Below are 12,032 nucleotides of genomic sequence, written 5' to 3'. Positions count from 1 at the left end.
AGACTACAGGGTGATGAGTTTTAGGGCTCGGGAGATACTGAGGCTACAAGATTAGCCTGTCAAATTGCATGAGGTATGTTATGGACAGCAGGAGCCTCCTAGGCGTCCTCATGGAGGATTGGTGCCCCCTACAGATCTTGTGCGCCATTGCTTCAAGGAGCCCTTTGGTGAGGGGTCGAGGAGGAACCCCAGTGACCTGACTCCTACAGCTCGTGTGCTAGAGGCCATTATCAGGAGGACACTACTTCCCAGGTTGGGATATAGAGAGGGTCTGACTCGTCTACAGCTCTGGCTCCTTAATGCCCTGATGTAGCAGACCGTGTTCGACATTTGGGACCTCCTTCTATCAGAGATGGAGGATACTATTGCTGAGGGCTTCAAGGGTCATAGGTAGCTTCCTTATGCACATTGGATCGCATTCTTGATGCTCAAGTCTATGCAGGTCAGGACCCCTGAGATGGTTGCAGAGTATAAGGGTGCCACCACTGAGTTTCCAGCATATAACATGGCACAGAGGATCAGGCACAACACACCACAGGCACCCACTCAGTCCAGCCATCGTCTAGATGTTCCAGAGTCAGCAGCTCAGCAGGACGAGATCATCAGAGGCATAGCCGCTACTGAGGAGGAGCAGCTTGAGGCACAGCAGGAGGCGATAGAGTCTAGTGACAGCTCGGATGATGATTATCTGTCGATTCCTCAGATGCCTCCATGCAGACATGATGCAGAGGCCGGCAGTTCTAGCTCCGCTCCACCTGCACCGTAGACAGACCCCGCTCTAATTGCTATTCTTGAGCGGATGCAGCAGGATCAAGCACAACAGGCACATGAGACTGCTGCCAACTTCGTACAGTTCCAGGCTCGTCAGGATGAGTTCTAGAGGCAGCAGCAGCTCCTTCAGCAGCAGCAGCAGTAGATGCATCAGCAGCTGATACTTATGCAGCAGTAGCTTATGGGATTCATATAGCATGTAGTAACAGCTCTTGGGGCCCCCATAGCCACAGCTTTCGCCCCAGCTTGCTCAGCCTACCACCACCACGACGACTCTAGCTGTACAGCCCAGTGGGCTTCAGAGTCAGGGACTAGCCTCCAGCTCCATTTGCTTCACCCATCAGTTCAGGTGTCCCAGTGGTTGTCCTCACCAGTGGTAGCCCCGCAGTTCACTCCATATCACACAGGCTTCTCACCGGAGCAGTCACCCTCGCTTTTTGTGCCTGACACGTCAGTCTCCAGGAGTCTTAGAGCATCCTTCAGCAAGTTGACCGGCATGCCTACACCGCCTCATATGCATACCGCTGGTCCTTCTACAGCAGCCCCAGTTGCTGTGACTACTCAGAGGCTCACCCATCTGTCGCCTCGTCAGATCCTATGACAGACGTACCAGCAGCATCACAGGCAGCACCTGCCCTAGCTCAGACCTAGACCGCTTCAGTGACACTTCTTGCTACAGAGGGTCAGTCAGTACAGAGCTCAGGGTCAGATGATGATGGCACTCAGTTTCATCTTGCTCCCCGTACTTCAGCGCCCGGCTCATCCGCTGCAGCCCCGCCGACCGACCCTTCGGTTTTGGTGTTTGACGCCAAAGGGGGAGAGGGTTCGAGTATGTAGACTCAAGGGGAGCGACATTTAGGGGGAGCTAGTTATCTAGTATTAGCTTACTATATACATTTGGAGTTTTATCTATGTGATACACTATTACTTTTATGCATTCGTGTGTTACTTTCAAGCATATTATTATATCTATGTGATAGTGATATCTACGTGACTGTGATATATGACATGTGTACTCTCTACTTTACATTGTTTATATGTCATATCACTTGTGTTATGCTCATTTGCCTTTGCTTCCGCATTTATACTCCGATGCAAATGAGCTTTGTTACTCGTACTCATGCTTAATTCATATCCTTTGAGTACATTGTGTTGGCTTGGGTCAAATAAGCTTGACTAACACTTTTGTTCTTATCGACAAAAGCTTATATGAACCAAGCCCGTCAAAAACCTCACTCTTTCACATACTCGAGGTAGTATTGTCATCAATCACCAAAAAGGGGGAGATTGAAAGTATCTAGGCCCCTAGTTGGGTTTCGGTGATTAATGACAATACAAGATTACTATGACTAACGTGTGTTTTGCAGATGTAATTAAGTTAGGTCATGGTAATGGAGATCAATTGGGCAATCAAGGTTGTCATGCCCCTACGATGGAAATCGTTTCGGTTTTCAAAGGATGGACGACAAGGTTAAGGATGACTAGTTCTAAGTGTCGATTGGAGTTGGAGAGACACTTAGAGTAGTTTAGGACTTTGTTTTTCCTTTGGCCGTACTATTAAGGGGGGTATGGACGGGTAGCTTGATCTAGGTGAGTCTAGTGAGTTAGGTGTGGTGCACACTTGTTAAAACTAGCTCTAGGTAGCTCCTACGAATGCCTAAGATCCTTTGGAGCAAACTTCATTCACAGATGATCGAGAGTTGGAAGTGAATGGAGGGTCAAATGCTGACCGGACGCTGGCCCCAGTGCGACCGGACGCTGGCCGCAGGGTCCGATCAGTTCATTTGATCAAGCAATCTGCGTTCGGTGTGACCGGACGCTGGGGAGGTCAAGTGACCGGACGCTGAGAGGCAGCAGCCGGTCGACTCCAGTAAGGTTCCAGAGAAGGGAATCTATGACCGGACCCTAGGGGTTCAGCGTCCGGTCGAGTACAGTAAGGTTCCAGTAAGGGTTTAAAGCGACCGGACATGTCCGGTCAGTAGTGACCGGACCCTGGCAGCGTCCGGTCAACACATTTTCACTGGAATGCGGGTTGAACTGACCGGAGCGTCCGGTCAACCTGACCGGAGCGTCCGGTCACCCCGTAGAAGCTCATAACGGTTCGTTTTTCAGACTGCCTTATAAATAGAAGCTCCACTCGTGTGTGGAGTTACTTTTGCTCATTCCAACAGTTGAGAAACACATTTGTGAGTGCCAAGAAGAGCAAGGTCCTAGTGAGGTGATTGAGATTCGTGAATCCAAGAGAGTAGCCTCATTAGTGAATCAATAGTAGACAAGTGTGCATCCATCTTCTCATTAGGCTTCGCGTGGTCAAGTGAGAGTTCGTGCTTGTTACTCTTGGTGATCGCCATCACCTAGACGACTTGGTGGTGATTGGGAGCTTGGTGATCATCCGGCGGAGCTTGTGGGTGACCCAATTGAAGTTGTGAGCGGCTTTGTGTGATTCGCCGCGACGAAATGTCGAAGAATCAACCCGTAGAGAGCACTTGATTCTTGCGCGGATCAAGGGGGAGCTACACCCTTGGGCGGGTGCTCCAACGAGGACTAGTGGGGAGTGGCGACTCTCCGATACCTCGGCAAAACATCGCCGCGTTCCTCTCTCTCTATTTACTTTGAGCAATTCAATTATTGTCTTTACATTCATAGAATTGCCATGCTAGAGTAAGTTTAGAACATAGGTCGCTAGTCCATTGTGCGCTAGTTTATTAGAAATACTTTTCTAGGCACAATGGGTTAATTGGGCTAACCGTATGATTTGATTATTGCAAGAAAATTTAGAATTAGCCCAATTCACCCCCTCTTGGGCATCTTGATCCTTTCAGATAGATTACTGTTTTGTTTAGGTGGAAATAGAGGTCTTAGTTAAAAATAAAATTTTAAGTTGCCTAATTTATCATCTCACGTTACGGTCCTTTGCACAGTGATGTGCGTGACACCGTGTGTCTACCGCGACCTGCTAGCTGCAGGAAGCAGGAGCGGCGAGCGAGCTATCTTGCAGCGAGCCGGCGATTTGGCTTACGGGTCATGGCTTCATGCCAATGTCGTCCGTCCAGCACTCCTTCATAGAGCACTTTGATACTGGTGTGCAGCCATCAACGTTGCGTTTGCGGATGTGACTCCTCTTTTTCTTTCTTTTCTTTTATATTTTTTAAATAACCCTAGATGTGTATATGCAAGCCGCGTTCGGTCGGCAAAGTTTAGCGGCGGTAGGCGGCAGGGCGCGTTGGCTCACGTGCGGACGAGCGGATGGCGATGCGCGTCGGCTCTCGTGCAGGCGGGCGGCGGGTGCACGTCGGCTCTCGTGCAAGCGGGCGGACGGTGCTGGTTTTTGCATGTAGCTTCGGACCATGGTGCCCCATCGATTTTTGATGCCGACAGATTTTTCTCTAGATTTATCTATGCCTTGATTTGGCATTCAAGCCTGATACTTGGTTTCAAAATTTCTCGGCATCTAGTATATTACAACACATTCAATCTAATCTACTTAAAAAAATGTACCTTCAGCTCACTACCAAAATGATAGAATTCTCCTGGTGTTTTTAAGTACTAATAAAACACTACCACGAGTTATAGCATAAAGAAATCTCACTGGAAGACATTTAGTAGAAAAAGTTTGTACTAAATTTTGAATGTCAAAACACTAGGAAAAACCCACGTCACTAGAAAAAATCTAAAATTCTAGTTGTGGCTGTTGAGTTTGAAAAGCGAAGGCTGTTGCATGGGACAGTTTGGCTAGGCCGTGGTGACCTGCAGGGGTGACGTGGACATCAATGTACCGGCCTACGTAGATGTAGGTGGGGGTAGCAGATCCATTCCGCTAACAATGTAGAGCTTTTCATACTGATAACGTGTTGTAAAATACATCGCCAGCGGTTACGACCTTCCCTTCTCCGTCTCTTATGATCAATACAGTAGATGAAAATTGAAAAATAAATAGACACAAGATAGAGAGACTATTCTTTATTTCTGTGAATATTGGTAATTACAATGTAAAACTCCCACATATAGTAATGTCAAGATCTAAGAGTTTAATAATAAGAGTCCACGTACCAACGAACTATGATTAAAATTCCAACTTCTTCTTTTCTTCTCCGATAAAGTATGTTTTACAACACTACCGTCGTCCCCAACGCCCAGGGCCCAGGCGCCCACGGCCGCGACCCCGCTCCCCGAACACGCTCATGCGATTGGAAATAAACTCCAAGGGCGCTCTTGCGTTCTACGGACGGCTTCAGGTGAAACAAAGGAGCCACACGCAATCGATATGTGTCCATCTCCCACCCAACAACAACCTCCAGTAGCTCCATCCCCAAAAGCCCTGGTCACTCGTGGATTGAACTCAATCCAGGTTTGGCTACAGCCAACTCCCATGACCACACACTCCCAATCGAGCTCCGATAATCTTTACTTTATTTATCCTTCTTGATTTGTCTCTTATTTTCACAACTTTAGTACTGCTAGTCTCCTGCTGCTACTGCTTTTTCAGCTCAAAATATTTTCTTTAAATGCCTAACTTGATTGTTCTTTTTGCTAATTATATATGTTATGGAGTTCATGTGAAGTTCAGTGAGATGTAGCAGCATATTAGGCCACACGGCTAGTTTGCCGTGGATGATTGTTCTCGGTTTGTGGTGCAAACAAGGGTTTGTTAATTTTTTTCCTCCATAAATTGGTATAATCTCCTTTAAAAAAATAAAAAATTGGCATAAAAATTAAAATTGTGCATTGTAAGGATAGAGTCTAAATTACAATCTCTCACCTTAAAATTATCTATAAAAGTATAGATTGAAATTGCTCTAATCTTTATCTTTACATATGAATCCTGCCTCCAAAAGCTAGCCGGCCAGCGTGCCACGTCACGGGCTTTTCGCGGCCGTTCGATCGGGTGCGTGGACGTCCCAGTTTAGACGAGTCGCGGTCATTTTTCGAAAAAACCCTTTGATTTTTCGAAAATCAACCCACGCTCCAGAGGTCCTCTCAGTATATTTTGCAAAAATACCTCAGATTATTTCGAAATCAACTCGCAGTCCAGATCGGATGGGCACCAGGTTTTTTGCAAAAACGACCTTCTCTTTATCGAAAATTAACCCGCGCTCCAGAGACCCTCTCAGCAATTTTTACGAAAACCTCCTCATATTTTTCTCAAATCAACATACAGGCCACCTTTGATTATATCTCTTTTTTTTAAAAAAAAGTGAAACTTTAAAATTGCATAGTAAATCATAGAAAAATTGTAAACTAGAAAATCAAGTTCATCTGAAATCCTAACGAGTAGAACTATTCAGTGCATCCATAATATCACATGTTTTAGTAAGAATTTTTTTACATAAACTTTTACCTATACTTTTTAGAAGTAAATAAAATTATACCATTATGATGATAAAGTCTCAAAAATACATAAAAATCATAAACCACGTCTAAATTCTTATTGCCACTAGCTACTCGAAAGGGAAGGCGCCGCGCCCGCGTTTTCTAGTAGTCACTGTTCTCCTCTACGTGGATAGAAGGACATGTCTACCCAGTAAGAGGTATAATAGCAGGCTGTAAGCCGACTAAATGCTGAGATGGAGGAGAGAGGGGAGGAGAGAGAGGAGAAGCGGACTGTAAGCTTACAGTCGGCTTGGGCACAAGAACCAAGAAAGTCTGTGAGAGAGACAAGTGGGCCATGTATTAACTGTAAAGAGCTAACTACTATATGAGTGGGCTGAGAGAAGACGACAAGGAACCTTACCGCCAGCGAGCCGGCTGTATTATTAGCCTCTGCTCTAATAGAGTGTTCTGAGCCCCCCCGCGACACCTGACGTCTTCTTCCTCCCTTCGATGCGCTGCTGCCGCCCACCGCCCCGCCACAGCGTGGTAGGGTCTCGCCGCCTACAGTGGCCTCCTTCTCCCCCCCATCCCGCCGCCGTCATGGCCATGGGTGCCCTTGCCCCGACCTGACCCACCGCCTCCACCGCCACCCGATTCCTAACGCCGCCTCCCTACGCGTTGGGGGAGACAGCGGAGGAGCTGGACGCCAGGTACGCCACCTACGCGCGCCGGGACGCGTACGGGACCATGGGCCGCGGCCCGCGGCCTGCGGCCCGGCTGGCGCTGGCCGCCGCGGTGCTCCTCCCGCTCCGCTTCGTCGCGGGGATGCTCGTGCTCCTGCTGTACTACTTGGTGTGCCGCGCGTGCACGCTGTTCGTGGATGCGGATGAGGGGCGCCCGAGGCTGGCGGGGTGGAGGAGGAAGGCGGTGCTGCGGTCCGGGTGCGCGCTCTCGCGGGCGATGCTCTACGTCTTCGGCTTCTACTGGGTCCGTGAGACCCACGTGGGGTTCCCCAATGCTGAGGTTAGTTCCGGTGTCATGCCTGTACTGAATAATCTCGGCGTTTCGGTTCTGTGGTGCTTCAAAAGTACTCCTACTGTATTTGGTCCTAGAGCACCAAGGTTGATGGGTTGTAGGAAGTAGAGTGACAGCGACACTAAGGTCAGTGTTACTCACTTCCTCTGGAATGCATCTGCAGCAACGTTTATGATGCTGATGCAACTATGGATCGGCAAGAAATAGGGTCCGAGTTAACCTTTTTTTGGCTAGAGCATGTAGAGTAATTGTATTGATTACATTTGGATATCTATTCGTTTCCTGATGATGGAATTATTTTTTGAAGTCCTGTATGCACTCTTAGGCATTTATGCTATTGTAAATTACAGAGATATTTTTTCTTTGTTTTCCCTCTTTGTCTGTGGGCAATGTTGATGTGCTTCCATTCTTACTTACTGCTGTGGAAGTGATTTGCTGAGTGCCACTAATTGGCTTAAATTAGCATAGGGAAACTTGGATATTTGTAGCTAATAAAATTCGTATGCACGGTGGTTTGTTTTGCTTGTTCAGATAGATTGAAGATAAGTTAGATTGATGTTATGTGACTTGTGTCCCCCTGCTTTATTAGATGCTTTCAAATCCTCGAGACAGGTTTATTGTCAGTATGCAGTTGTCTGATATTTCTACTACGAAACCCTTAATAAGTGGCTAGAACTTGGCATCATGCTGTGTTGTATTAGTCACAAATCCAGAATCTGGATGCTACATATTCTCACTTTAGGACAATGACTGGCAATTCCCTGTGCCCCCTACCCTTTCATAAAAATATCTTAGTGCTCAATTCAATTTGCGATAACTAGCAATAGAGACGTTTGGTGCCTTAAAGCACTCAACGAATTCGGATTGTACTTCAGTAATGGCAATGATTTCTTCTGCACGTAATGCATCATATAACTTCCGCAGATTACTGCTGTTCTGCCCATGTGACTTGAACTATAAATTTTGTTCCCTGGTTCCCCTGTCATCTTGGTGTACATTTTTTTCAGGATGTAAATCAGGACCAATCTGAAGAATCCCAAAGGCCAGGGGCAATTGTATCTAATCATGTGTCTTATGTGGATATTCTTTATCACATGTCAGCATCCTTTCCAAGTTTTGTTGCTAAGGTACTTATTTGTTGCTCCACATAACTTATTCAAACTTTACAAATCAATGTATTCTAGCTTTGTATGTGTCCTATCAATGCTTAAATGCATCCTTATTATAGGAGTGAGTGTCCAGGTTGCCACTTGTTGGTCTCATAAGGTACCTTTTTCGTGCTTATTAATACTTTCTTAATTTCTGGTAGTGTCTTATTCATATATATATTCTGCTAGAAGATGGACTTAGCTAGTTTCATTTATATCTTCATATTATATATGTAGAATATATTGAAACTAACTTTTCTTTTCTGGTGTAATGCAGCAATTGTCTTGGATGCATTTTTGTTCAACGAGAATCGAAGTCTTCAGATGCTAAAGGTGTCTCAGGTATATATTGACTACATTCCTGGAAATAGTTATACTTGCGCTAGTTTTTTCGAGCCAAATAAAAGTTATTTATTATTGTTAGCATCCTCAAAATATACGGTTAGTATTCAACGGCTTCTTTTACTAACACTTCAAATATTGCATTATATTCATGACTTGTAATGTTCTGTAGTTTTTGTTCATTCATTGTTTCTTTCCGAACTTTCTGTACTGTATGTAGGTGCTGTAACTGAAAGGGTCCGAGAGGTTTGTCAAGATAAGAATACCCCAATGATGTTGTTGTTCCCTGGTTAGTGTATGACCATTTATTTTATTTTCCAGTTTTTCTTGTAACTATGCTTTATTTAATCTAATGGTTGCCAATTTCCTGAGTCATGATCATTTTTGAAGGGTTATTAGCACCATCCTTTAAAAGGTGCTGTTTCCTATCCCCTTTCAATTAGTCATCCTCCCTTATCACATGGGCAAACTTTGTATTGTCTTGAAGCTGGACATAACTATTCAAAGTGTAATAATGAAAACATGCTTTGCTGAGAGAATAGCTGAATAGAACCATTTTGAGCTACAGGATTAGCAGGAATTCAGAATCATGTTCCATTGCCTATGTATAAACATTGTCACCTTTCAATGTTCACCCACAATTTTGTGCTCCAGTCTGTTTCTACTTTATTTATATCACGCGATCAAAATATATTTGGCTTCATCATTTTCTATTCCAACATACATGTTGGAAAGTTAGCAATCTTATTCTATGCAATCTTGTTTCCTTTCCTTCGTTTTGTCTCTTCAAGAAACTTGATTGTCCTGTATTATAGACTTACGCTTTCCATTTCTTTCAGAGGGAACTACTACAAATGGGGATTACCTTCTTCCATTTAAGACCGGAGCCTTTCTTGCAAGTTCACCAGTGCAGCCAGTCATTTTGAAATACCCTTACAAGAGATTTAGTCCAGCATTGGATTCCATGGATGGAGTAAGTACTTATTGCAAATCTACACTTTCTTAACCATGTCCATTTAGAACCTAAAAGTAGACACAGGAGTGCTTGAGCAATTTAGTGAAACCTTGTGTGAAGAGTTCCACGCTTGAGAAGTTTGTTTTTATCTATTTTTTAAGCTCTTATTCAGGCTTTGATTAGGATGTTGCCAACTTTGCCATTATTATTTTTGTTCAATAGTACTGTCCATGTTTGTTTAACTAATAATCCATCCGTTCGAAATTGTAAAGATACATAGTTTTTGCTATGCACTTGGATATATATTGTTTCTAGATACATAGTAAAAAACATGTATCTATAAAAGTCAAAATGACTTACAATTTGGAATGAAGGTGGTACTGTCTAATATTTTGAGCTTGTTGTGCCCAACTGCCACAACTTCTAGATAGTTCAATAAACTACACACATGATATCACATTAAGCCACTAAGGACATTGTCAAAGAAATACATTATTATTTAGGATAGATAGTGAGACTGCCATGCTAGAGCACTTCTCCATATGGAACATCCAAACATTTATCCATGGTTTCTATATAATTTCTTAAGTATATGGCACTTAACCAACTTTGTGTCTATCTTTTGTGTTGGCTATTACATTTATTTCTGCATTGGCAATAATATGCTCTTTTTCCTTGATTCATTGAGTTCTGACACCTTTTTTTCATTTTTTCTCTTACAAAAACTTGCAGGCACGTCATGTGTTTTTGCTGCTCTGTGAATTTGTAACTCACATGGATGGAGGTGGTTCGGTTGCCTGTATACTATCCTTCTCAACAAGAAAAGGAAGATCCTAAGCTCTACGCAAATAACGTCAGAAAACTGATAGCAATGGAGGTAGGCTAAAACTAAAACTGAGCCCATGTTTAAAAGCACTCCATGCAAAGGCCCAATGGCCTATTCGTAATATTTGTATCCACCAAGGGCTGGAGAATATGACTGACCTCTCCTTACCTATAAAGAGGATGGCGCCGCTGTCAGAAAAACCATTGCCAATATGGGGAGGAAAGATAAGCTTGGAAAAGGAATGTGAGGGAGAGTGCCCTTTCTTGAACCCTGGCTCCTTTATATATTTGATGAGGTGAATCTTCTCTCCAGCCCTTAGTGAGTAGGCCTGCAGTGGCTGCTGCAAACAAACACCAGTCTAACACTGTTCCCTATGCACCAGCTGCAGCTGCCAAAATAAGTCCTTTTCAGAAAAAAAAAATCCTAAAAAAAGGTTCTTGGGCCTGTACATAGTGTTTTTTTTTTGCATGGGTTTCGTTCTAGCGTGGGCCTTTCCTCCAATAATAAGCCCTAGAATGACCGATCACCTTTTTGAATGTGAAATTAATATGTTCATGATCCCACCATATAATAACCTTCTCTTTCTCCAGGGCAATTTAATGCTTTCTAATCTTGGGCTGGCGGAGAAGCGCGTGTACCATGCAGCACTGAATGGTACTAGTAATCTACTGGTGCTAGTAGACATCAGAAAGATGATTAAAAGACGTTGCGTTGCTTCTTTTGTAAACTGACAGGTGGTCTGTCTTTGTACGCTAGTTTTTATTACTTATTACTTAGTATTGTCATCTCTTAAACTGTCACACTTATTAAAGTATCTCAAGAACACAAGAACATTTGCTATCCCCTTCCTGTGAGAAACCCTCTGCCCACACCCTTGCCAATTTTGTGTCGGGGTCTCGGGGCAGAGTGAAACACCCAAATAAATAGATATGTATTTTTTTGTCATTCTTTGCTATTAACATTTGATAGTTTTTTCTTCGGTTACAATGCGCGGACAAATTTGATAGTAAATAAGAAAAGAGAATTTGGTCTTCATATACAGGCAAGTCTCTCGCTAGCTAAAGATGGAAATTGGAGCTGATTCCGTAAAGTGTGTGTACAAGATATAGAGAAGATGTCCAATGATGATAAAAAATATAGAGAACGAGAGTGTGGGTTTAAGAAAACTTTGAGAAAGTTTTTTTTTTTTTGTTCTTTTTACTTGTGCGGGGTGGTAAGGCCCGCTAGGGTCATCCTAGTATTACGCAGGGTCGATATCTTTCTGCTCCACTAGCAGCAAGCTGTTCGCGTCCCTTTGGAGGACTCGTTCTAATCTTCCATATATCGATATTTTACAAAATAGATCTCCAAAGATTATAGTGAAGGGATACGAGTGGCGAGCAAACGCAAGAACTGCACAGAACCTTGGCATATGTGTCATCAATCCTTTGATAGCATCGCACCGTACCGTACCACCTATTTTGGATCACCCGTTAGGAATTGATTCGTGGCAACAGAACAAGACAAAAACTTTGCAAGAAATTCTCTCCTGTGCCAGTGTTGCTACGGAACATGCATGGCTCGTTTATCCCGGAGCAGAAAACCTGAGGGCGGTCCCACTAGAAAACACTATGTAATAGTAGTGTCCATGATAATGCCATATAGA

The 12,032-nt window shown here is 43.9% G+C and overlaps 1 pseudogene; it reads left to right on the top strand.

Annotated features, from left to right (window-relative positions):
* The first annotated feature begins 6,711 nt into the window (after positions 1-6,711).
* Positions 6,712-11,293, top strand: LOC136454577 (lysophospholipid acyltransferase LPEAT1-like; annotated as a pseudogene).
* The last annotated feature ends 739 nt before the right edge of the window (positions 11,294-12,032 follow it).

This window comes from Miscanthus floridulus, chromosome 5, assembly GCF_019320115.1.
Source record: "Miscanthus floridulus cultivar M001 chromosome 5, ASM1932011v1, whole genome shotgun sequence".
Classification (NCBI taxonomy): Eukaryota; Viridiplantae; Streptophyta; class Magnoliopsida; order Poales; family Poaceae; genus Miscanthus; species Miscanthus floridulus.
This window is presented reverse-complemented; position numbering and strand designations above follow the sequence as displayed.